At 36.3% G+C, this 25,932-nt stretch overlaps 1 protein-coding gene across 1 annotated transcript in view; it reads left to right on the top strand.

The window, feature by feature from the left end:
- Positions 1-2,726, top strand: part of dusp10 (dual specificity phosphatase 10) — a 99,689-nt gene extending 96,963 nt beyond the window's left edge. Inside the window, exon 5 of the transcript XR_010013703.1 lies at positions 2,665-2,726. The gene's annotated coding sequence lies outside the window, so the exon portion shown is untranslated. The remainder of the gene's footprint in view (positions 1-2,664) is intronic.
- Positions 2,727-25,932: the final 23,206 nt, after the last annotated feature.

The raw sequence follows: 25,932 nt of genomic DNA, 5'->3' as shown, positions 1-25,932 counted from the left end.
TTATATGTGTTGCTTGCCATGTTTCAAATCTGTTGCCATATTCAGATGTTGTCATATTCTAAGATGTCTATACATTCATTAATATATTATTCAAAAGGGGTTTAATGTACACCAGGTTTATTTAAGTAATTCCAAGGCTTTTAAATCACCAACCTTAAAATTGGTGCAAATATAATAAACAGCAAATTGTTCAAGTGCATGTCGACTGGATATAATCCTGATTTATAACTTATGATATGTGTGAGCAGTACAATATATTTACTATATCGCAAAAAGTATGTTTAAAAGTTAAAAAGTTAAGGTGTTTCAGGGGCTTAACATGCTTCCAATTTTATGGCAAGAAGTTAAGGAAGGCCTCTTCCTGTCTAAGCAGGAAGATACCATGTGTACAAAGTGAGGCCCATAAAGACATGGTTTAATAAGTTTGGTGTAAAAGGCTCACAAATACCCCTACTGTCCACTCTACTAAATACTTTTGGGATGAATTGGAACTAAGATTGTCAGCCAGACCCTCTCATTTAACATTAGTGCCTAACTTCCAAAATGCTTGTTTGACAGCAAGTCCCTACAGACTCAGTATGTATTTCTGTTACATGATTCTGTTTTGAATATTTAATTAATTTTTATGTAATGTTACATTTTACATCGTTTATGTTTACAGTAGTAAGCACTGATGTACAGGAACAGCTCAGTGCAGGTTTCCGACATCTTTACCTAGATTTCCACTTAGATGTGGATGTCAATTCTTTAATCCACTTTATAAGTGATTTTTAAATTTAAATAAAATGACTGTGTGTGCACAACTCTTAAGCAAACCATGTTAGCAAAGCATGTCACTCCTGTGTTAGCAGCACTTCATTGGCTTCCTGTTCAATAAATTTTAAGGTATTTTTATTACACTCCCAGACTGTGGAGTTCCCTTTCACAAGAAATAAGAAAGGCGTCCCCAGTTAGCGGTTTTAAAAAGCTGCTTAAAACTCATATTTTTACTTAGCTTTTATTTAATGTGGTCTCTAGAATAATTTTTTTTAGTAATTTTACTTTATTGTGTTATCTTTATTTATTTATTTTATATGTTATATGTTATCGTTTCTCTATCTTTCTGTTATATTTTTCTATTGCTATACATTTTACAAAATTTTTTGTTCATATATGTCAAGCACTTTATGATGCATTTTTATATATGAAAGATACTATACAAAATACTATACAAATATTTATTCTTCTTCTTATTATTATTATTATTATTATTGCATTGTGTGATTGAGTGTAAGTTTGGTTTAGGAGACAAATCGTGTCTGCTATAATGTAGTATGCAAGTATGTGTTGTGATTTTCAGTTGTAAAAGTCATGTAGTAAGGTCTATGCTTAAGGGCCACCCAGGAGTTCCACAGGTCTGGAAGCCAGGAAAAATCTTGGACATGTCTTTTGTCTACCCTCACATTTCCTACAATTAATTTTGCTTGGTTTGAAGTCTTTCTTCATGAATCATACATGTGGTTTTAAAGAGTTTTTATGAGCCGTGAGTAATTCAGACATTTTTTTTTTTTAAAGCTCTATATAGCACCTTTGAGATTCTTGAAACTCTTTGGTAATGAAAATCATATTTAATAAAAATGTGTTACAGCAAATTTAGTAAATATCTATGCAGGATAGGGTAATCAATATAGTTTGCTCTACTGAAAATGTGCTTTCACATGATTACACACCTTGGCTACATAACCATCACCACACACATAACCTGAATTAAACAGAACCTTAATGTTTGACATGTAGACTTTTCATTCAGAAGTGGCACAGTGGCTCAGTGGGTAGCACTGTCACCTCACAGCAAAAGTCCTGGGTTCAATTTCTAGGTGGAGTGGTCCAGGTTTTTTTGGTGTGAAGTTAGCATGTTCTCCCCATGTCTGTGTGGGTTTCCTCCAGGTGTTCCGGTTTCCTCCCACAGTCCACAGACATGCAGTCAGTTTAATTGGAAATTGCCCTATGTATTTATGTGTGTGTGTGTGTGTGTGTGTGTGTGTGTGTGTGTGTGTGTGTGTGTGTGTGTGTGTGTGTGTGTGTGTGTGTGTTTGCCCTTATGATGGACTGGTGACCAGTTTTCTGTCCTGAAGTTTGCCCAGTGAATTGGACCCAATTCAATTAAACTGATTTAAATAATGGTTTCTTATATTACATGCTTTGCTATTATATGCTTTCTGCATAAAATATTTCTGTGTAACTGTTGACTACAAATCATTAACTGTGATTTTAAAAGTCATTAAAAAAAGGAAAGAGCAGAAATAAAAACTGGGTGACACAATATGGCAGGCTACTCAAAGCACATGTGACAACCCAGTTTTCCTAGGAAAGATAGGAAAAACAGAACAAGCCAAACGTGGCATCTGCTCCAGAAAAGAGCGATTATGCCGCCTCTGCAGCAGCTCGCTTGTTTAGGGCAGTTCCCTCACAATGCCAAAAGAGGGCAATGACACTGGCTGAGTTCCTACAAGGACACAAAGTATGCAGGCATCATACACCAGCAGAAAACTGAAAAGTACCAAGCCTGGCATCACGGTTTCAAGAACTTGACAAATTAGTGAGTCAAAAATCATTCAAGGTACAAATGACTGTCATTTAAGCGAAACTGACACATCAATTGTCTGTGCCTCTATGCCCCCTTAGCCGACCATATTTGGCAAGGCAGAAGGACGTTTCTGTAACCAAGCCACACTGCTAATTTACACATCAGGTGGGTTTGTTACACAGTTTATGATGACTAGTAGTGGCCTGTTTATTATGGGTTTTTTAGCATTGCGCTCTATTTCATTCATAGCATTACTAGTGGTATGTTTGAAGGTATGCTGATTCTACTGAATAAGTAAATGAGGATTGTTAGCTTTGAAGGTTGAATGCTTATATGCTTAGTAGCAGCAACTTATACAGAGCAACATCAAACATAATAAGCTTGACCTGTCTTAACTTAGCCTACTAACTGAAGTGATTTTTTAACAGAAAAAAATACAACCCTTCAAACTGCAGTAGTGCTTCAGACTGAACCGATTAAGGAAACAAATCCATAAGAAGCCTTGCGTGGCCCTTGAGATGAGCAGCAGATGGTCTGTGGAATTTCTAAACAAAGAGATACAGATCTATTATATCAAAACCATTTTACGTTTTATTTGGGCCTCTGGTATCTCTCATCGCTCTTGTAACATGACAGTAATTACAGCCATCAAGGTGTTCCCTTGGAAACATCAGCCAAGAACTTAGCAGAACTGCTTAATCTCAAAGCGCCTTGCTGACATCATCCTGCAGTTTATTTTAGAAGTGGCTAAAGTATGTAATGGCTGTAATTGCAGATGGACCAGATTTATATCGACAACTGTCACACTGGTTAACCCATATATCAACTTAACTGTTACTCTGAGAGTAATCTTGCAGGAAGATAAAGTATTGCCTGGATTAGAGCGTACACAATACCAAATGTCTAAAAGCAGTTATATACAGTGAGTTTCTAGCTCCTATAATGTGCATTAACATTTTTGGGAAAACAGGCGATTAAATATATTTCAACAATGTTTGCTTATTTACCATTAATTAATATAGTTTGTGGATTTGCATACAGCAGGGCAATAATAATAATAATAATAATGACAATTTTAAACACTATTTTAAATAGTATTAATAGTGGTTGGCAGGGGTTTAGTCTTTAGTTTATGTACAATTCCAAAAGTGCAAAAAAACAGCATCTGTAATGCCATGGGGGTGCACCAGTGCCAACATCATGGGTGATCTGCATATATGTGAAGGTACCATTAAGGCGGAGGCCTAAATTGGTATATTGGAGAGACGTATCAAGACGACGTCTTTTCCCAAGAACTCCATGTGTATTTTAGCAGGACAATACCAGATGCATGAGTTACAGCATGGCTTTACACATGTTTTACACAATCTGTCTCCTATTAAAAATGTGTAAAGCATCATGAAGAGGAGAATCAGACAATAGTGACCATGGACTGTTGTATACAGCAAGAATGGGCAAAAAATTTACGTGCAAAGCTTCCAAATTATTAAAAAATATATTTAAATTGAAAAGATGATGTGACCCAATGCCTCTGTCCCAGCTTTTTTGAAAGTGTTGCAGGTATCAATTTCTAAATTTGTTTATATTTAACAAATAGATTTATATTTGTAATTGAAAACACTGAAAAGCTTTTCTTTGTCATTTAGTCTGTTAAATAGAGGTTCAAGTGAATGAACAAATTACAGATTTCAGTTTTTATAGTATAAAAGTGTCCCAACTTTTCTGGAAATTGACTTTGTGGAAAGGTTTCGACTAAAATGGTCCTATAGGATAATTCTGTCATTCTTTTTACCACATAACTAGTGACTGTAAAACATTAATGTAAAACACTAATGATGAAATGCATAGTAATTACATTGGTTTTCACTGAGGTGACATAAAATTGCCATGATTGATTTATAGCTGCCATAAGTCAGGCTCTACTCTATTAAAGCAGTCAGATTCATAATACCCTAATTTTCCACAGTATAAATGTGGCCAGGAGGATTTAAAATTATGAGCTTTTATTTCTTTTACTTAGGTTTTACTGTATATTATGTTCACTCTGTAATATGAAACATATTTAACAAATATATACCGCAAAGAAATAAGCCTTAAAATACTCAACATTGTAGCAAAAGAGGAAAAACCCTGGAGTGTGAAATGTATATAACATCAACAATTTGCCTGCAAGTTGGAGTAAAAAATAGTGACCCCTTGCCTCTTAGTCCAGCCCTCAGTCATTCATCAAGGACCTCAACCTCCCCTAAAAGCTCTGTTTATAGCCGCCCTGAAGACTTATGGTAAAATATGTCCTGCTGGATAGACAGAAAGTGTCGATGAAGTGGTATTTCTCAGGCCCCTTGTCAGTCCGTTATCACAAAATTTTGAGCTGGAGAGAGGGAGCCGACAGAGGGGAAAAATGGAGCTTTAAAAAATGATTTACTTGACCTCAGCTGTGCTGGAACTTAAAGAAAGAGCCTCATTAATATCCAGGGTCATTCCATTTGTACATGAATTGGTTAAAAATCGGAAAGTGTGGAAGACTTCCAGACATACACAAAAAATAATAAATTACCCTACAATTCCCCCACCCCCACCCGGTTCCTTTCCTCCTCCTTGCCAACTAGTGCCTTTCCAAATAAAAGCTTTTCCAAATTGTCATAAATCACAGAGGGTTTTTTTCCTGGAGTTCCCAAATCCCAATCAAAGTGAGGGAACGGTCTGGAACGTTTTGCACTTATTAGTCTGTAAATATAGTGTTGTTTTAAGCGATTACCAACTGTGAATGATTTTTCACTCCCATCCGTTTTTGAGGTGGGACCTGTCATTTGTCTTAGGGCCTGAAAAAAGGGCAACTGTGAAGAGTACTCAAGTAGAATAGGAGCACAATAAATTACGTTAATGCACACATTTTAAATGGCTCATATTTCTCTTGGCCTGTTATCAAGACTACTCTGTTGAGAATGTAAACTACCTTTCCTGCCTCCCTTCCATGAACAGTGCTTAATGTATCCCTATTTTATACTTCTCTGTTAATGTTATAGCAAATCTGGTCTGATTTTACATTCAACTCTTTATTGTTATGAAATTTTTTGTTGGACAAACACCTGCCTTAATAAAATAAAAAGTGAAACAATAAAAACATGAAAACTTGCATGTACAGTGCTGCAAAAAAGTATTTATCTAATTTCTTTCATTTTTGCTTATTTGTCACTTATAAATGTTTCAGACATTCCAACTAATTCTAATGTGAGATAAAGACAATGCAGGTAAACACAAAATGATCATTCCATTTTTCTGAAGGTAAAAATTTATTCAAAACTGATATCACCCATGCGAAAAAGTAACTGGTTTTGCCACCCTTGGTTGTAATGTAATAAAATGTTGCAGTAAGTCAAGTCAAATTTATTTGTTTAGCGCTTTTGACAATGGACATTTTCTCAAAGCAACTTTACAGAATCCAGGACCGACAGACCAAAAACCCCTGTTGAGCAAGCTGAGGGTGACAGTGGCCACTTTTAAGCCTTTCAGAGGAGGATTTGCTTGTGTGTTTTGGATTTTCCTGCTGCAAAACTCAGTTGTGCTTGAGCTTTGAGTCATAAACTGACACAAACCTATCTTTTAAGATTTTCTGATAGAGATTCAATCAAAGCTTTGTAACTCTTTACAGACAAGTAAATTTGACTGACTTTTTCGCATCTGTAGTTTTATCTCTTTAGAACGTAGCATCATTTACATTTAAATTTTCGACTTACAGTACTGTGACAGTATATTGTCTAAGCAATTGAGGGTTAAGAGCCTTGCTTAAGGGCCCACCCGTGGCAACCTGGCAGTGGTGGGGCTTAAACCAGTGACCCTTTGATTACTAGTCCACTAGGCTACAGCTGCCCTATGTGCTACAACTGCATCATGTGCAGCTTTTTAAGATCTTAAAGTCCGCTTTACATTGACACACAGGTTCTATTTAAAGTGGTGGCTAGTAAAACTGAACCCAACTGAACTAAATTTGGTTAACTGGTTGATGTAGTAGTAATGAGGGCAAATACTTTTTCACATAGGGCCAGTTAGGGCTAAACAGCATATTTCCTTCAAATAAAATCATCATTTAAAAAAAGACGTTTGTGTTTACATGGGTTATAATTGTCTAATATTAAAAGTAGTTTGTTGATCTGAAATTTTCAACAATGTTGAAACCAGGAAGAAGCAAATACTTTTTCATAACACTGTATAACAAATGAAGGACAAAAATAAATGTGTTCTGAACTTCTAATAAAAATATTTGTGCAAGGAAGATTTGAGAGATGGGCTATAAAGATACAAAGTAAATTTTCCCCTAATTATTAGATGTCTTTTGACTTATGTATGATCCATCAATGTTAAACTAGCCCCAGTAATATTTGATAATGCATGAAGTTTGATTACAATTTCTACTGACCGGTCACTATAAACAACAGTCCATCTCTGTTAAAGCTAGAGTCAGTCATTAAGTCCAGGCCAGGCCTGGAGAGCTTTATTGAATTATTAGGTAAACACTTAGCTGACATACCCATTATGTCTCCTCTGCTTCCTCCTGACCCCAGCAGCCTACTTATCGGTGTCTGTGAACACTGTTTTTCACTTTAATATGAGTTTAAAATTAAGACATGCTACATTAAAGCATTTAGTCTAGAACAGGGCAATCTGTTTAGATATGTTATACTCCTTCTTAAAAGGGAATATTAATGCTTTGTAACACATACAAACCCTATTACCAAAAAAGTTGGAGCACTTGCATTAAAAACTGAAAACTGTAATTGTTCATTTACTTGAACCTTTATTTAACAGACAAAAAACTGATTTTCAGTGTTTCCAATGACGAACTTAATTCTTTTTATTAATTATAAACAAATTTAACAACTGATGCCTGCAACACACTCCAAAAATGGGACAGATGCATGGTAACCACTGTGTAAAATCATATTTTGATTTTAATTATACTTTAATTATATTTAAATCATTTGGAAATTGAAAATACTAATTGCTGCAGTTTTGCAAGTGGAATTTTTGCCCATTATTGATGTATTTAAGACTTTAGCTGCACAACAGTCCATGGTTGACGTTATCTGATTCTCCTCTTCATGATGCGCCATTTTCTGATGGTAAATTTACATATATGCAGTCAATATATGCAGTGCCATAGACACTGGGGTGGCACGATGGCTAATTGGATAGCACTGTCGCCTCACAGCAAGAAGGTCCTGGGTTCGATCCCCAGCTGGGGCGGTCCCGGGTCCTTTCTGTGTGGTGTTTGCATGTTCTCCCCGTATCTGTGTGGGTTTACTCCGGGTGCTCCGGTTTCCTCCCACAGTCCAAAGACATGCAAGTGAGGTAAATTGGAGATACTAAATTGTCCACGACTGTGTTCAGTATAACCTTGTGTGAACTGATGAACCTTGTGTAATGAGGAACTATCGTTTCTGTCGTGAATGTAACCAAAGTGTAAAACATGACGTTAAAATCCTAATAAAACAAACAAACACTGATGCCCCCCCATGCAATAACAGATGCTTTTCGTTGGTAACAATCTAGATGCTCAATCTTCTACAACTTGTTTGACCCCAGAACCTGTTTCCACTATATTTCGGCCTATCTCGTTGGCGTTTCTAAGAAGTTTCTATGCAAAATTAATATATGGCTATATTTTTAATGATATGAATTTACTAAAATTGATGATTTCAATAACTTTTGAATTTTCTATTGTACATACATTTTTTACTAATTTGCAAACAGAATGCAGGGGCGAGAAGAGGAGGGCTGTGCACGTGTCGAAAGAGGCGTGTACAGTGGCGTGCTCTTCTCAGATGCAATCTGGTATCTCTCAGCAGCGGAAGACAAAATTGAGTGTGCAAAATCGGGAGGAAAATGCATTTTTTTAAAAAGTCTTAAATAATCACTGTATTTAATAAAAGAATGTTATGTATTGTTCCTTTTCCCTTTTTATTGGTCAGTAAATATAATTTTTAAAATATATATTTATTTATCAGGGATTAAAGCTTTTTATTGCATAAGTTGTCTGGATAAAGATTTTCAGTTTTATGTTAGTTTTATGTCTAAGTTAAGTAGTTTAAAACCCAGTTTTTCAATGTGAAAAGTGTGTCCACTTCATGATGGTAAAGTAAGACAAACCAGGCACCTTCAGCTTATTTCTATGAGAATAGTAGAATAATGTCTGATGGAAAAGCAAATGTCATTTCAGGTGTTCAAAAGCTATACAAGTAAAGTATAATGGTAAAGTAATCCAGATCCACTAACTGAATGTCACATTATGGTTGATGTATTAACTGTAAGAATTTCTTAATGAGCAAATTGTTGGACCAGAACCAAGCTAAATTACAACAGACACTAAGGGTAGTCACACAGTTGCTGCTGTTTATCATGGGAATCTGCAGCCATATTAAACCAGATGTCAGGAAACTGCTGTGTAACATGCATTGTACATCTGATTTGTGTAATCTATCTGTTAATAAGTTTTATCTTTAACAATTTAGATGATTTTTTTTTCTTTCAGTTTTATCTAACTGGCCAAAATACTATTAAAGTGTAAGGATGCATTTTGAGTCTTAATTTATAATTGTCTTAAGGTTCTTCTTCATTATGTTTAAAAAGTTTTACTTGCTCTTTAGGGAGTTTGGACCTGGGTCTCTGTAAAGCTGCTTTGAAACCATTTCGCATTTTAAAAAGTGATAATAAAAAATGCCTTGACTTTATTAGGTAATAAAATAGTTTCTTTTTTGTGATGTGGAAATTAAGGAAAAATCCACAAAGAATAAACAAAGCTAGACCCAAGTTACTTATCACTCATGACACGGTTGACTTTGGTAAGCAAGTTATCAGAGTGTAGTTAAAAGCATTGTTGGTCAAGTGGGAAAGCATTAACTAAAATAGAAAGAGACCAAAAGCAATAGCACAAAACGCTGATTAAAATTTTTGTAAATTCAAAATCCATGTGACAACCCTAAATCACCCTAAAACTTGTACTTGCTTGTCAAGCTAACCAATGTGGTTAAGGTTATTTTAAGTTAGTTGAGTCATAGTTTATTATATGAATAATGATTAGTTTAGTGGTACATTTATTGTAAATTTATTTATCATGAGCTTCATTTCAAATCAAATTTGTGTACATTGATGTTACACATTGTAGCTATGCAATCTGTAAAAAAACATGTAATCACTAGCTTTACAAAGTAATACATTGGAAGATCAGCATATCTGCATGTTATGTATGTTTAGAAATAAACTTGTTTCATAAAGTTAAAATAAAAATATCTATCAGTATAAGTGTTTATGTTGTTTAAAAAAAAGTTAGCCTAACTGTTATGTGACATTAGCAAAACATGTCTTTACATTTTTTCAATGTCTTATACCCAATAGAATGTATGTTAATGACAGATAAATTTTTTTTTAAATACAAAATTTCAAATATTTCTAATAATTCCTGGGCATCCTTCAATATACGGATTGTACAACCCCAAATAAAAAAAGTTGGGGTCAGTATGGAACATACTAATAAAATAAAAATGCAGTGTTCCTTAAATTTACTTTGACTTTTATTTATTTGCAGACAGTTTAAACCCAATATATTTTATATATCAACCTCATTTCTTTTGTTAATATACCTTCATTCCTGCATTTCAGGCCTGCAACACATTCCAAAAACAGTTAATAAACTAAAAAAACGAAATAATGATGTGATTCCAAACAGGTGATGTCAACAAGTGATTGTAATCATGGTTTGGTACAAATGCAGCATCCAGAAAGGAGTCTTTGATGAGCAAAGATAGCCAGACGATCTCCAGTTTGTCAACAAATGCATGAGAAAATGATTGAAATGTTTAAAAACAATGTACCTCAAAGAATATTGGAAGGGATTTGCATATTTCTCTCTCTACAGTGCATAATATCATTAAGGCCAAGAGCGCAAGGTTAAGTTGAACGCCCGTGATCTTCAATCCCTCATATGGCACTGCATCAAGAACTGCCACTCAACAATAGCTGATATAACCACATGGGTGAGGGATTACTTTGGCAAACCTTGGTCAAGCATTACAATTCAGAGCTACATGCACAAATGCCACTTAAAACTTTACTGTGCAAAAAAGAAGCCTTACGTTAACAATGTCCAGAAGCAGTGTCGACTTCTCTGGGCTCGAAGGCATCTAGGATGGACCATCACACAGTGGAATCAGCATTCCAGGTCTTTTTTGGAAAAAATGGACGCCATGTCCTCCGGACCAAAGACGAAAAGGACCATGCAGACTGTTATTAGCAACAAGTCCAAAAGCCAGGGTGTGTCATGGTATGGGGCTGTGTCAGTGCCCTTGGCAAAGGTCATTTACACTTGTGTGCTGGCAGCATTAATGCAAAAAAGAACATTGAGATCTTAGAGCAACATATGCTGCCTTCAAGACGTCATCTTATCCAGGGTAGTCCATGCATTTTTCAACAAGACAATGCAAAACCACATGCTGCACACATTACAAAGGCATGGCTGCGGAAGAAGAGCGTGCGGGTACTGGACTGGCCTGCCTGCAGTCCTGACCTGTCCCCAACAGAGAATGTGTGGAGAATTTTGAAACGTAAAATGGGACAAAAACGTGTTTGCAGGAAGAATGGGACAAAATAAAAGCTGAAACTTTAAATCACTTGGTATCCTCAGTGTCAAAACATATTTTAAGTGTGGTGAAAAGGAATGGCAACATTACAAAGTGGTAAATGCTTTACTGTCCCAACTCTGTGTTTTTTATTATTTGCATTTTCCATGCTGTCCCAACTTTTTCTGATTTGGGGTTGTATGAAAAATATTTGTAGTATTACAAAGCATTTACTAAGCACTTTAGGTATATCTATCAGGTATGTACATTCAGTAGTTATTATATGAGCTACAACTACCATACAGATGAACTTTGCAGGTATACAATTACTGTACAGTGTAGCCTATCTGTTGCTCTGTACACTTTGTCACTCCTATCATCTCCATTTATTAACCACAAAGGACCCTCTTATGACCCCCAATGACCAAATGATGTTTGGATGTGATGGACCATTCTCATCATACATCGACGCATAGTAGAGGCATAGTAATGTGTTGTACTAGTGTAAGTGTATCAGGTGCAGCAATGTTGTTGTGATTTTTAAATACAGTTTAAAGTATAACATGCATTTACCTTCTATAGCATCTTAATTAAAGTTTGTTCTAACAAGTTTCAGCAGATTTGTATTCTTGGACTGTTGTCTACTTAAACTAGAGTAGGAAAATGTTTACTGTGAAAGCACTTCTGTTAGTCACTCTGGATAATAGCATCTGCTAAATGCTGAAAATGTAAATGTAAACCTATCACATCTAGTATTTAATCAGTGGATTACATTTTTAATTTACACATTGATCAATGATCATACCTAATAAAGTGCTTGATAAATGTAAATTTAATATAAAACACTTTTGTTTTATTATTTTCAGATCACAAGTTTTCTACCTCTTAAACAGTGGGCTCTTGTAATGCCCCAAACCACAGCTAAACTGTCTGAAAAGTGGACACATCATATCAGTATATCTCCCCTGCTGCAGCAAGACCCTATTCTTGATAAGAAACAGATGTTTGTGCTTTAAGCTAATGATCAATCACAACAGCACCTTCACAGGATTTTGATTGTTTCAGATCTTTGTTATGAAATGGTGTGTGAAGATTAGCTGCCTTTGTGCATTAGTGTGTCAGAAGTAAGATAAACTAATTGGTTTTGAGACAAGCAGGAGTGCTGCTTGTATTTGTTTGTGTGAGCGAGAGGTCAGAAATCACTGAGGAAAGCCAAGCAGCCCACATAGCACCTCAGACATGCTCCTCTTCGTCTCTGCAGAGGGGGAAATTTCAACAAAATATTTCCCCTGTCAAATAACTACCTTAAGTGGCACACAAGGCATTAAAGCGCTCAGCCATTTCCTCTCAGTGATTCCTGCAGTCATATTGCTTTATTTCTCAATCTGGAAAGACTTAGTAAGGAAAAGGTAGAGCCAGAGAAAGACAAAGCTCAAGCAAGAGGGAGAGTTATACAGGATCAGAGTGCTACAGGTCAAGACCTTGAGGTTGTAATGATTAGCTGATGGATATTGCATGTAAAAGCTCAAACATATGTCAAAGGACAAAAACAAAGAAAGATAACGGAGGGTACAAGGTGTGCGTAAAGACAGGGTGTGCAAAGGGAGGGAGCAATAGTAAAGAAGGAGGTTATTGATGCAAGGCCAACAGCAAAGTGTTTGTTTTTATTATGCATGCACATAAGGAAATGCATATAACATGCATTTGAAGCTTCAGTAAATCAGGCCAAGGAAGGCTATAGAAAAAGCATACAAAAACAAGACTTCACTGGCTAAAGAATAAGATTTTAGCAGATACTCGGAGCAGCTGGCCAGAGCCACGCTTTGTAAAGTTTTATAGTCAACTACACACAGATGATTAGTGCAGCTGCACAGAGTCAAAGATTCCTAAACATACCCTAGAGGTAGTGAACTCTAACCTTTTACACACGGGTACAGGGCACTTAGTTTGGCCCAGGGAACTGCTTTTATAAACCCTCTACATACAAATCCTTTTAGTTTTTTATGCATTATACTTGGACAACCCCAAATCAGAAAAAGTTGGGACAGTATGGAAAATGCAAAATAAACACAGTTTCTTACATTTACTTTGACTTTTATGTCATTGCAGACAATATGAACCCAAGATATACCATGTTTTGTCAGCTTAATTTGATTTGTTAATGAACATCCATTCCTGCATTTTAGGCCTGCAACACAATCTAGAAAAGATGGAATTGTAAAACATTTACCACTTTGTAATTTTGCCATTCCTTTTTACAACACTTAAAAAATGTTTTGGGGTGGCACGGTGGCCAAGTGGTTAGCACTGTCGCCTCACAGCAAGAAGGTCCTGGGTTCAATCCCCAGATGGGGTGGTCCGGGTTTCTTCAAGTTTGCATGTTCTCCCCATGTCTGAGTGGATTTCCTTCGGGTGCTCCGGTTTCCTCCCATAGTCCAAAGACATGATTTGTAGGTGAATTGGAGATACAAAATTGTCCATGACTGTGTTTGATATAACTTTGTGAACTGATGAACCTTGTGTAATGAGTAACTACCGTTTCTGTCATGAATGTAACCAAAAAGTAAACATGATGTTAAAATCCTAATAAACAAACAAAAGCTGTTTTGGCATTAGTAAGCAATGAAATGTTTCAGGCATTATTTTGTCCCATTCTTCCTGCAAACATGTCTTAAGGTGTGCAGCAGTACAGGGTTGTCACTGTTGCATTTTTTGTTTCAAAATTCCTTACAAATTTCTACTGGGGACAGGTACCTGTGCCCTCTTCCTCCGCAGTCATGCCTTTGTAATGTGTGCAGCATATGGTTTTGCATTGTCTTCCCACAGACGTCCCTGCTATAAAAACTTGTACTTCTGTACAGATTTACTTTTCTGCATTAATGCTGCCATCACAGAAGTGTAAATTACATTTGCCAAGGGCACCAATAGAACCCCTTACTATGACAGACCCTGGCTTTTTGGCTAAAAACAGTCTGGATGGTCCTTTTCGTCTTTAGTCCAGAGCACACGCAGTCCATTTCATTTAAAAAAAATCTGAAATACTGATTTGTCAGACCACAATACACATTTCCACTGTATGATGGTCCATCTCAGATGCCTCTGAACCCAGAGAACTTTGTGGCTTCTGGAAATGGTTAACATAAGACTTTTGCACAGTTCACTTTTAAGTGGCATTTGTGAATGTAGCTCTGTATTGTAGTGCTTAAAAAATTATTGACAATGACAAATAATCCTTTACCGACGTGGTTATATCAGTTATTGATGAATGATGGTCTTTGACGCAGTGCTGTGTGAGGGATCGGAGATCACAGTAATTTAGCTTAGGCTTGTGCCCTTGCGCAGTGAAATTCCTCCAGATTTTTAAAATAGTTTTATGATATTATGCACAGTAGAGGTAGAAATATGCAAATCCCCTCCAATCTCTTCGAAGAACATTATTTTTAAACATTTTAATAACTTTCTCACAAATTTTTGGACAAACTGGAGATTCTCTGCCCATCTTTGCACCTCGGAGTCTCAGCTTTTTGTGAATGATGCTTTTGTACCAAATCATGATTACAGTCACCTGTTGACATCACCTGTTTAAAATCACAACATATTTTTTTACCTCATTGCCTCAGTCTAATTTTTTTTGGAATGTGTTGCAGACCTAAAGTACAAGAATGGATTTATATTAACAAATGAAATGAAGTTGACCAGACAAAACATGAAACGTATTGGGTTCATACTCTCTGCAATGAAATAAACGTCAAAAGTGAACGTAAGAAACACTGCATTTTATTGTATTTTTCATACTGTCCCTTAATAGGTAAAAGCTTAAGCAAACAAACAACGCTGGTGGCTAAAAGCACAGCCTATTACTGGTGTACCTTATGGTTTACTCTTTAAAATGAGGAATTTGTAAGGAGATGTGAAACCAAACTACTTTCTAAAAATCACTCAGCTTGTTTTCCTCTGTATGTGGATGACAGTTTCTGTGGTAACGGACATCCATTGTGGCCAGTTTAGTCTGTATTTAGACAACATATGCACTAATATAATGAATTCACTTTAGCTCAGCAGTTTAGCATTGTGGGTCTTCGTGTACATGTGGTTCTGCACAGTGACCCAACATTCAACTGATTTATTGTGAATGGATGTGAACAAAAATATACCTGCATATAAACTGAATAAAATGCTCTATAAAAACCAGTCAACATTTTTTTGCCATATTTAAGCTACAGTATATATACAGTGTATCACAAAAGTGAGTACACCCCTCACATTTCTGCAGATATTTAAGTATATCTTTTCATGGGACAACACTGACAAAATGACACTTTGACACAATGAAAAGTAGTCTGTGTGCAGCTTATATAACAGTGTAAATTTATTCTTCCCTCAAAATAACTCAATATACAGCCATTAATGTCTAAACCACCGGCAACAAAAGTGAGTACACCCCTAAGAGACTACACCCCTAAATGTCCAAATTGAGCATTTTCCCTCCAAAATGTCATGTGATTTGTTAGTGTTACTAGGTCTCAGGTGTGCATAGGGAGCAGGTGTGTTCAATTTAGTAGTACAGCTCTCACACACTCTCATACTGGTCACTGAAAGTTCCAACATGGCACCTCATGGCAAAGAACTCTCTGAGGATCTTAAAAGACGAATTGTTGCGCTACATGAAGATGGCCAAGGCTACAAGAAGATTGCCAACACCCTGAAACTGAGCTGCAGCACAGTGGCCAAGATCATCCAGCGTTTTAAAAGAGCAGGGTCCACTCAGAACAGACCTCGCGTTGGTCATCCAAAGAAGCTGAGTGCACGTGCTCAGCGTCACATCCAACTGCTGTCTTTGAAAGATAGGCGCAGGAGTGCTGTCAGCATTGCTGCAGAGATTGAAAAGGTGGGGGGTCAGCCTGTCAGTGCTCAGACCATACGCCGCACACTACATCAAATTGGTCTGCATGGCTGTCACCCCAGAAGGAAGCCTCTTCTGAAGTCTCTACACAAGAAAGCCCGCAAACAGTTTGCTGAAGACATGTCAACAAAGGACATGGATTACTGGAACCATGTCCTATGGTCTGATGAGACCAAGATTAATTTGTTTGGTTCAGATGGTCTCAAGCATGTGTGGCGGCAATCAGGTGAGGAGTACAAAGATAAGTGTGTCATGCCTACAGTCAAGCATGGTGGTGGGAATGCCATGGTCTGGGGCTGCATGAGTGCAGCAGGTGTTGGGGAGTTACATTTCATTGAGGGACACATGAACTCCAATATGTACTGTGAAATACTGAAGCAGAGCATGATCCCCTCCCTCCGGAAACTGGGTCGCAGGGCAGTGTTCCAGCATGATAATGACCCCAAACACACCTCTAAGACGACCACTGCTTTATTGAAGAGGCTGAGGGTAAAGGTGATGGACTGGCCAAGCATGTCTCCAGACCTAAACCCAATAGAACATCTTTGGGGCATCCTCAAGCGGAAGGTGGAGGAGCGCAAAGTCTCGAATATCCGCCAGCTCCGTGATGTCGTCATGGAGGAGTGGAAAAGCATTCCAGTGGCAACCTGTGAAGCTCTGGTAAACTCCATGCCCAGGAGAGTTAAGGCAGTTCTGGGAAATAATGGTGGCCACACAAAATATTGACACTTCAGGAACTTTCACTAAGGGGTGTACTCACTTTTGTTGCCGGTGGTTTAGACATTAATGGCTGTATATTGAGTTATTTTGAGGGAAGAATAAATTTACACTGTTATATAAGCTGCACACAGACTACTTTTCATTGTGTCAAAGTGTCATTTTGTCAGTGTTGTCCCATGAAAAGATATACTTAAATATCTGCAGAAATGTGAGGGGTGTACTCACTTTTGTGATACACTGTATATTTTTTAATTAAAGGGTGCTGTGTGTTTTGCCCTGGAAAGTATAAGATTTTTTTTCTCAAAATCATCAAAAATCATAAAGCTTAAATCATAGTCACAATTTAACGTCTACATTGTATATTGACCTGCTGCTTGAATTTATTTAAATAATATACTCTACACAACTGAGATTTCATGTTTTACTAGAAAAGTTGCTTAAACGTTAAATACTTTTGCCCCAAAGTGACAAACACTGCAGTTTTTAGTCAATATAGCATGTATTCCATATGATTTGGAGTGAGAGAGCACACACCATTACACACACACACACACACGCACGCACACACACACACACAGTCACTATGTGTCTAAAAAATAACTCTATTTTTGCTATGCTGAAGGAGCTGGAAGGTGGTCCCAACACTTAAAAACCATTACCAGGATTTGCAAACAAAGACCTTTCTAAACATCATTATCAGATGTTCTATGTGTAACACTTTTTTTATTAAACCTAAGTGGTGAAGTCAAAACAGTTTATAAAAAGCACCTCAACAAATGCCTTCTATATTCATGAAGTCATTCATTATATGCAGATAGTGGTGTACATTAAAAAGTTGAATATTATGTTAGATACATGTTGGAAATGTTTATATTTAACATTTACCTTACTATAATTTTTTCCAAACCACGATCTACCATTTTTAAAATAGTGTATAATTAGTGCATTACCGCTGGCATTTAACAGGTAGTAAGTGGTTTAGAACTCAGCATTAATTCTGTGTTATACAAAGGACGCACTAAATGTAGCAGATAGACTGATATAATATTACATATCTGGTGTGACAATTCTTTGCTGGTAACTAGTAACCTTATAAAATTAACTAATTAATGAATGTTAATTAAACATCAGCTTACTCTGCACTGGAGATTAAACACTGGATACTTATTCTTACTGTTTTATTTTATTTAATTGTGCACATTATGGGTTGATTTTTCATTTAGACATCCTGTCAGGATAATTCATGTTACTGGACACTGTGAAAAGCAACAACAGCTATAATAAAAAGGAGAGAAAAAAAGAAAAAGAAGAAGAGAAAGAAGAAGAAAAAGAAAAAAGAGGAAGGAGAAAAGGAAAGGAATGTAATTATCGTTATTATAAAATATTGTACTGTTACATACATTTGAATATAAGGCATGTACTTTAAACTTAAGCAGTAAGTATTTATTCAATCATAATAAATACTTACACATCTACTTTGGTAGATTCTTCATATTGTTATTACTTTTACTTAAGAGTTTTGCTTAATCCAAAACTAATAATGTGGCAAAGAACGAAGCTGCTATGAATAATTAGTTTGCTTTTGTAATCTTCTGCTTTTGAAATGAAATTATGGTTAAATAGAGTTTTGTTTTATCCCTCACCACACCATTTTCAGTATGTCTGTAGATCATGATAAACTGAGAATGAGGATATGAGAAAACCTCAAGTGTTGCACAAAGGACACAGCAGAAGCAAAGCTCCTAGTATAAAAAAACAGATGTATGCTTGCAACTGATTCACCTGTACTGTCCTCAGCAATTACATTGTCCTTATGCAAAGCATAACTGTTACTGATATTACTAATCAATTGCTTTACTAGGTACACCAATTTGGTACATAAATTTATGGATTATTTTATACACTTTTTCTTTCTTTTTACGTGCCATATAAATGCTTAGAAAGACTTAGGTCAGGTGGCTAAAGGAAAGTCCATGACAGTCTGCACTCACTGATATTCTGTGGTCTTAAAGTAGTTGTTGCAAAGCTTTAAGTTAAGAAATATACAAAATTGAAGCATTTTCACTAGTAGTCTATAAGGCTCAAACAGTACCTGATGGCCAAGCTGACCACTGGCAGTAAAATCTTAGAGACTTTCATAAGTTAAAATCACTAAGAAGGTGACTACAGTAATGCCTAGGCTGCAGTATTGCTCAGCAGTTAAGGTACTGGACTAGTAATTGAAATCCAACAGATTTAAGCCCTACATCTGCCAGGTTGCCACTGTTGGGTCACAGAACAAAGCCTCAATTGCTTAAATTGTATATGGTAATAATTGTAAGTTACTTACAAGATTAATCTAGATAAGGATAAAACCATCTGTGAAATTCTGTAAATGTAAATGCATCTTAAAAACAGCTAGAGAAAAGCCTTGCACAGCTCAGTTATAGAAAGCAAGCAGATTTTTTTTCATTTCACCTTTAATGATAGCAATTTTGGTTCTCCATTTTTGTTTTTTTAATTACAGTGAACTGTCCAAATGTGGTTATAGTCATCTGTGTAAAAGTCTGCAAATACATTTGCTATGGAGCCAGACAGGGTGTATGATAAATGTCTTATGGAGGAGCAATAAGTTTAAATTAATAACCAACTACAAGCAGTTCTCACAAAGATGATATGCCATGAAGTTGGCAGGAAAACCACTGCCCAGTTTTCCAAACATCCAGGATCTCAAATATGGCCCATTTATTGCCACATAAAATGAGGCTGAAAGGCCTTGGGAGCCTTTAGATTAGTACCAATAACAAACCGTGATTGGAGTTAAGTGTGCACACACGGCAATACTTTAAAATAGGGTAAGCGATGAAAGGTTTCTTTAGTAGTCAGCATCCAGGTGGTAATATCTCAGAGGGTTCCCTGAGTCAAAGTGGTCCAAGGACAACGAGGCTCCAGCCAAATAAGGGGCCACTTCATGAAGAGGGTGTGGGCTTACAACTGGGGTTTTACAAAGAAATGATGCCCCGTCGACTGTGGTCTACCAGGCAGTGCAGCAGAAGGTAACAGTAGCCAAGGTGGAGTGAAAAAGGAAGGGAGGAAACTAGGAGCGAAACCATGAAAAATGTAGAATATGAAAATGTCTCCCTTGGTTTATGGCTGCACAGACAGGCATCCAAGAGACACATCCTTAAATTTAACCATATATGACTTTTTTTCTTACTCTCTTCCAAATAGCTGGTAGGGGCTGGGTTTTAGAAAGCAAAACCTCTGTTGCTTGGAAACTGCTTCAAAGTTATAAAAGCATGTAATAACTCCCCTTTTTTGTATTGTGGCGACAGGCTTGTTCTGGCAGCTTATTCAAATATGCTAAACAGCTGAGTTCAAACTTCAATTCCAGACAGTTATTCCAGTGATTCTCAAATCTAGACCAATCTAAATCTCTGTAATATTTCAAGCACTGGAGGGTAATACAGTCAATTCTATTATCTGGCCGGGTGGCAATACGGACACATGATTAGCTGTGTGTCTGTAGGGGAAGGGGCAATGGTAAAGCAGGGATTCCTTATTGCTGTTGCAAATATGGCCTCTGCTGTGCAGTTGAAGCACCTGCACATGAGGTGGTTGACTGCGGATGGTAATGTGTGGCTCTCCGTACATAACACTGCAGTTTAGGAGACTCCACCTCTAGCAAGTAAAAAGAACAAATCAATAGAAGCATACGGGGGCATGTGACAGTCTACTGCCCTTTTTGGTCAGGAGGCTATTTTGTTCTATCACCTGGTTAGTGTATAGCTTAATAGTAGGAGTGCAGGTGCTAACCACCAACCAAAAATATCCAGCCAACAGTGCCCTGTGGGCAGCGCCCTGTGACCACTAATGAAGGTCTAGAAGATGACCATCTCAAACAGCAGCAATAGATCAGCAATCGTCTCTGACTTTACATCTACAAGGTGGACCAACTAGGTAGGAGTGTCTAATAAAGTGGACAGTGAGTGGAAACGATTTTTAAAAACTCCAGCAGTGCTGCTGTGTCTGATCCACTCATACCATTTACATTTACATTTTCAGCATTTAGCAGACGCTTTTATCCAAAGCGACTTACACAATGAGCAATTGAGGGTTAAGGGCCTTGCTCAGGGACCCAACAGTGGCAACTTGGTGGTGGCGGGGCTTGAACCAGCAACCTTCTGTTTACTAGTCCAGTACCTTAACCACTGAGCTATCACTGGCCCAGCACAACACACACTAACACACCACCACTATGTCATTGTCACTGCAGTGCTGAGAATGATCCACCACCCAAATAATACCTGCTCTGTAGTGGTCCTGGGAGAGTCCTGACCATTAAGAAACAGCATGAAAGGGGGCTACCAAAGCATGCAGAGAAACAGATGGACTACAGTCAGTAATTATAGAACTACAAAGTGCTCCTATATGGTAAGTAAAGCCAATAAAATGGACAATGTGTGTAGAAACAAGGAGGTGGTTTTAAAATTATGGCTGATCAGTATATATATATACTGTATATATATATATATATATATATATATATATATATATATATATTATTGGACACAGTAAAGTTATTTAGCTAAACAGTCACTTTTTTCAAAGCATTTAAGCAGAGACAGGAAATCTTTTAAACTGTTTTGCTCATTTGTTGTCCTACTTGGGTCAAAAGGCCACAATACAAGTTTTTTTAATAGTGGAAAATGACATTACAAATATTTCCATTTACTGTACGGATCATAAAAAGGTCTTAGGACTAAAACTTGTTATATGTTATTTTACAATGTTATACTAAGTGTGGGCTTTATTATTAGTTTGAGATCACACATGCAAATGTAATTTGTAAATGTGTAGGAGGGAATTTAAATACAAACTTAATTTTAAAGATAAAATAAAAACAGCAATAATTTGCATTTTTAGCTGTCAAATAGAAAACCACACAGGAATCAAATTAGGATTTAGTGTATAGTAACAAGAATCTGTAAAATCATTTAAACTGAAAATATTAAACTTAAATACCTCTTTTCTCTGCTGTTTGCCTACTATGCCAAGTTTCTTGAAACTGAGGTTGTAGTTCTTAATTACACTATTAATTAAAGTGAGTGCTATAAAAGAAGAATCAATCAATTACGGCGAGTTGTCCAGGACCACCTTCACATTACTACAACCATGCCTAACTTTGGGAATGATCTTCTAATTGTAGAATTATGTGCTGGCTTTTGGCCGTATGTAACATGACTCATGTCTCCCAAACAGTTCCACTTTTGTCACATCACCTTAGTAAATTAAATTCATATTAAATTTTGTTTCAGAATGTAAAACAATTAAGTGTGACAAAAATACAAAAAAGAGAAAATCAGAATTGGGTAAAACAGTTTTCATGGCACTAAATGTAAATGTAATAGCACATACCACACATACCCCACAAGTGGAAAGGAAAACCGCTTCTTTAACCAAAATGTAAAAAAAAAAAAAATGGATCCATGGTCAAAATCTTTTTTGATTTTAAGTTATTAAACAATTCAGTTGTGCATTTAATAGAAAATAATTAATTATCATTATTACTATTATTATTATCATTTATAGTAGTATTAATAATACTAATAATACTACTTATAATAATAATAGTGCTTTTGCAAAGTGAGCAGGTAGGGAGGAGGTAGAGAATGTAAACGCTGAATTGGAATTCAATATGTGCCCTTAAGCGGAAAAACCGTTGATCTCAAGAGGTCATCCCGCTTTCCGGTGGAGAAGAAAGTAGACCCCATGGTACTGAGTGCTTCTGGTGATCTTTGGTGAAGTCATTCACAAAAGAAACCATTCCCCAAACAGAGCTCTCCTTTATAGAGATGTTCTCCATCACTCTGCTTTGTGCTATTCCTTAGATGCTCATAGCAATTTAGTGAGGTGAATGGAAAAGTGCTCATACCTGGCCCACATGTGCATGACTTTATGACTTTGTTTTACACACATGGTTAGCCTATTAGCTTTTTCTGTTTTAGTGGAAACATTGTGTATTTGATATCAAATACAAAAACTAAAGCAAAGCAGTTGGGCTTTAAGGAAATGTCATGTCAGTGAAAATTACTGAAATTTGAAAATGCCATTATATAGATTACAGTAAATGTCGTATAAAGCTGTAATGTGATGGGACATCTATGATAAGGAAAAATTTCATAATGTAGTGCACAGACTTCAGTTTAGGGAAGGTTCACTAACCATGGGCCTCTCTGTTTATGCTCAGCTTGAGAACTTGCATGACACACAAAGTATTAAACATTATTTGTTAAAATGAGCACACTGTTGTACTTTAACTATTTTGATTTATTATTATTTATATTATAATTGTTCTTAGTATGTTTAATAACCCTGGAGATGAGGTAGACAGATTCATTAGCTGACTGATCATGCATCACGTATCTTATTTTATGTTCACAAGAACCATTGCACCTCTTGAATGAAAGATAATCTGTTTAAATTAACCATGGGATGAAGTAACTATCAAAAAGCCTAAACATATGGAAAAACTTATGAAATTTAGATTGCTATTGCATGGCAACACTATCCAACTGACAAATTTTAACTTTTGTAACATTAATTCTAATTTATAGCATTTTTTATTTTAATTGACATTGTAATGGCAAAAACCTGCATGCATACTAAATATAATAGTTACTATATAAAGGTATATAGTTAAGAAGAGCTGGATAAAATCAGTAACCACTAGTTTCAGTTAAATTCCTTTATATCATTCTCTCTGAAGCTTTCAGTCATAAAAATTTACTGACAGTTAATATATTTTTAGACAATAAAAATACAGTATGTCTATATAATAGCATTATTATGATTCATTTGTTTGTATAGATTTAATATATAACCTATAAAAGGGTATTGGTAAGGATTGAGATTTTTCTGAGCAAAAAAAATCTGGTCACAACCCCAAATAAGAGACAAATTTAACAATCAGTTAAAATTGTGTAAATGGTCAACATTGGTGGTCTTTCTGACCATGAAGAGGTTGGTTTACTTAGTTTACACTGCTTTAAACGGCAATGGAATTCTACTATTTTGAACCATATTAAAAAGTTTCTACATGTTCTAACCAACAAAAGTAAGATATTTTTGGACTATGCTGGGCTGCAGCTGGCTTTATGTGGCTTTAAGGGGCTGCTTTTTATGTTCTGCATTTCACTCTCTGCTTTCTCGTTTTCTCTTAGTTATGAAGTTAGTTATTTTATTTAGGATTTTAACAGTTTAAAAGTGATAACCTTTCACACAGACCTCTGTATGCTATATATAACTCTTCAATAACACCCGTGGTAATAGCCACTGTGTTAAATTATCATTTTTTTGCAATAGCATCAACTCTTATTTTTCTTTGGTTTTATATTGACAATATTGCATGGCATAACAGTTTAAAGTTGATTATATTGACAATAACAGGGTTGACAGTGAACTTATTCAACAATTACTAGTCATGTGGTGGACTGCATAGCAAGACTTGAATATTTTATGTATAGTTTGTTAATTTATTTTACACAGTTTAATAACAGGGTTGACCAGTTATGTTTGATCCCATGTGCCATGTACAAAAAACTTTTGAAAAGTCTAACTTAACATTGCATAATATTTTTCTGCATAGTGTGGTATGACTTTTTCAACTCCAAATACCCTCTATCTTTTTCTCTGTTATAACAGGGTTGAAAATATTTAGTGGGCTTAGAAATAATTTGGACCCATAGACTTTTTACACATTTATTGTGTTGTAGATTTGAATGGATATAGTTGCCAGCAATTTACACTTAATCACCCATAACAAAAATAAATACTAAAAAAATGCTGACATTTATTCAATCATTTGTAGAAGCCCTTTTGAGGGCTATACATATGTACAACATTTAGGCAGTTTATCCAATTTAATGGATACTTTCCAGCAAAATCAGATCAGGTCCAAATATGAACTGTTATTTTCAGGTCTCTCCACTAATATTCAATGGGGATTTAAGTCTGGGCTTTGTCTGGGCCACTCAAGGGCATTTAGAGTCTTACCTCAAAGACAGCACAGAGTTTGTGTGCACAGAGGAAAAGGTTTTCTTCAAGGCTGTTTTTGTATATGGTTGCATTTATTTGTCCCTCAGTTCTTACTTGTATCCATGTCTCTGTCGCTAAGAAGCACCGCAGAATTTTTTTTATTGCCAAGCAAATTCCAAGAAGGCTACCATATGCCTTTTACTCAAAAGTGGCTGCTGTCGTGTCATAAAGTCCTGATTTATAAAATACTACAGAGCTGGTTATTTGTCTAACATGTTCTCCACAGGAATTTGGAGCTCTTATGGAGTGACGGGTTCTTACCTTTCTGACTCAGGTCATTCTTAGTCCATTCCAAAATTACTGAGGCCACTGTGTTCCCACACAAAGCCTTAGATGTTAATATCCTTGTCCTGATTTATGAGTTGCAACAATTTTGTCATAAAGATTTTTTTTAGGCCAAATTTTTTTTTTATGTGTGGCGTTTTCATTTAATTAAAGTTTTTTTTTTTTAATTTATTAAATTTACTTATTTATGGCACCCAGGTGGCGCAGCGGCACCGAGTTTCTGAACTCCTCGGTTCGAAATTTGGTGTTGCCACCGGTCGGCTGGGCACCATCTGGTGGGCATAATTGGCAGTGCCTGCAGCAGATACTAATTGGCCACCTTATTTGCAGGGTGAGGGCCGGACTATGTGTGTGTGGGTCTTCATACCCTGATTGGCGGAAGAGACACCTGTGCAGAATGCAGGGGCGAGAAGAGGAGGGCTGTGCACGTGTCGGAAGAGTGTACAGTGACGTGCTCTCCTCAGATGCAATCTGGTATCTCTCAGCAGCGGAAGACAAAATTGAGTACGCTAAATCGGGAGGAAAATGGGGAGAAAATGCATTAAAACAATGTACTTATTTAGTTATTGGATGTGTAAAAAGTTATAGTATGTATTTTAGCTGGGTTTATGTATAAAAATGCTGAAACTCTGTTGAATTTGCAAATGTATTAGAATATTGAACTGTTTTATGAATTAATATTTTTGCATGACCCTATTAGAACCTGTATGGAGTATGGAGTTACCTGTACATAGTCTCACCATCACACACATCACAGAAATATGCCAGAA

The sequence above is a fragment of the Trichomycterus rosablanca genome, chromosome 9 (genome assembly GCF_030014385.1).
Source record: "Trichomycterus rosablanca isolate fTriRos1 chromosome 9, fTriRos1.hap1, whole genome shotgun sequence".
NCBI lineage: Eukaryota > Metazoa > Chordata > Actinopteri > Siluriformes > Trichomycteridae > Trichomycterus > Trichomycterus rosablanca.
This window is presented reverse-complemented; position numbering and strand designations above follow the sequence as displayed.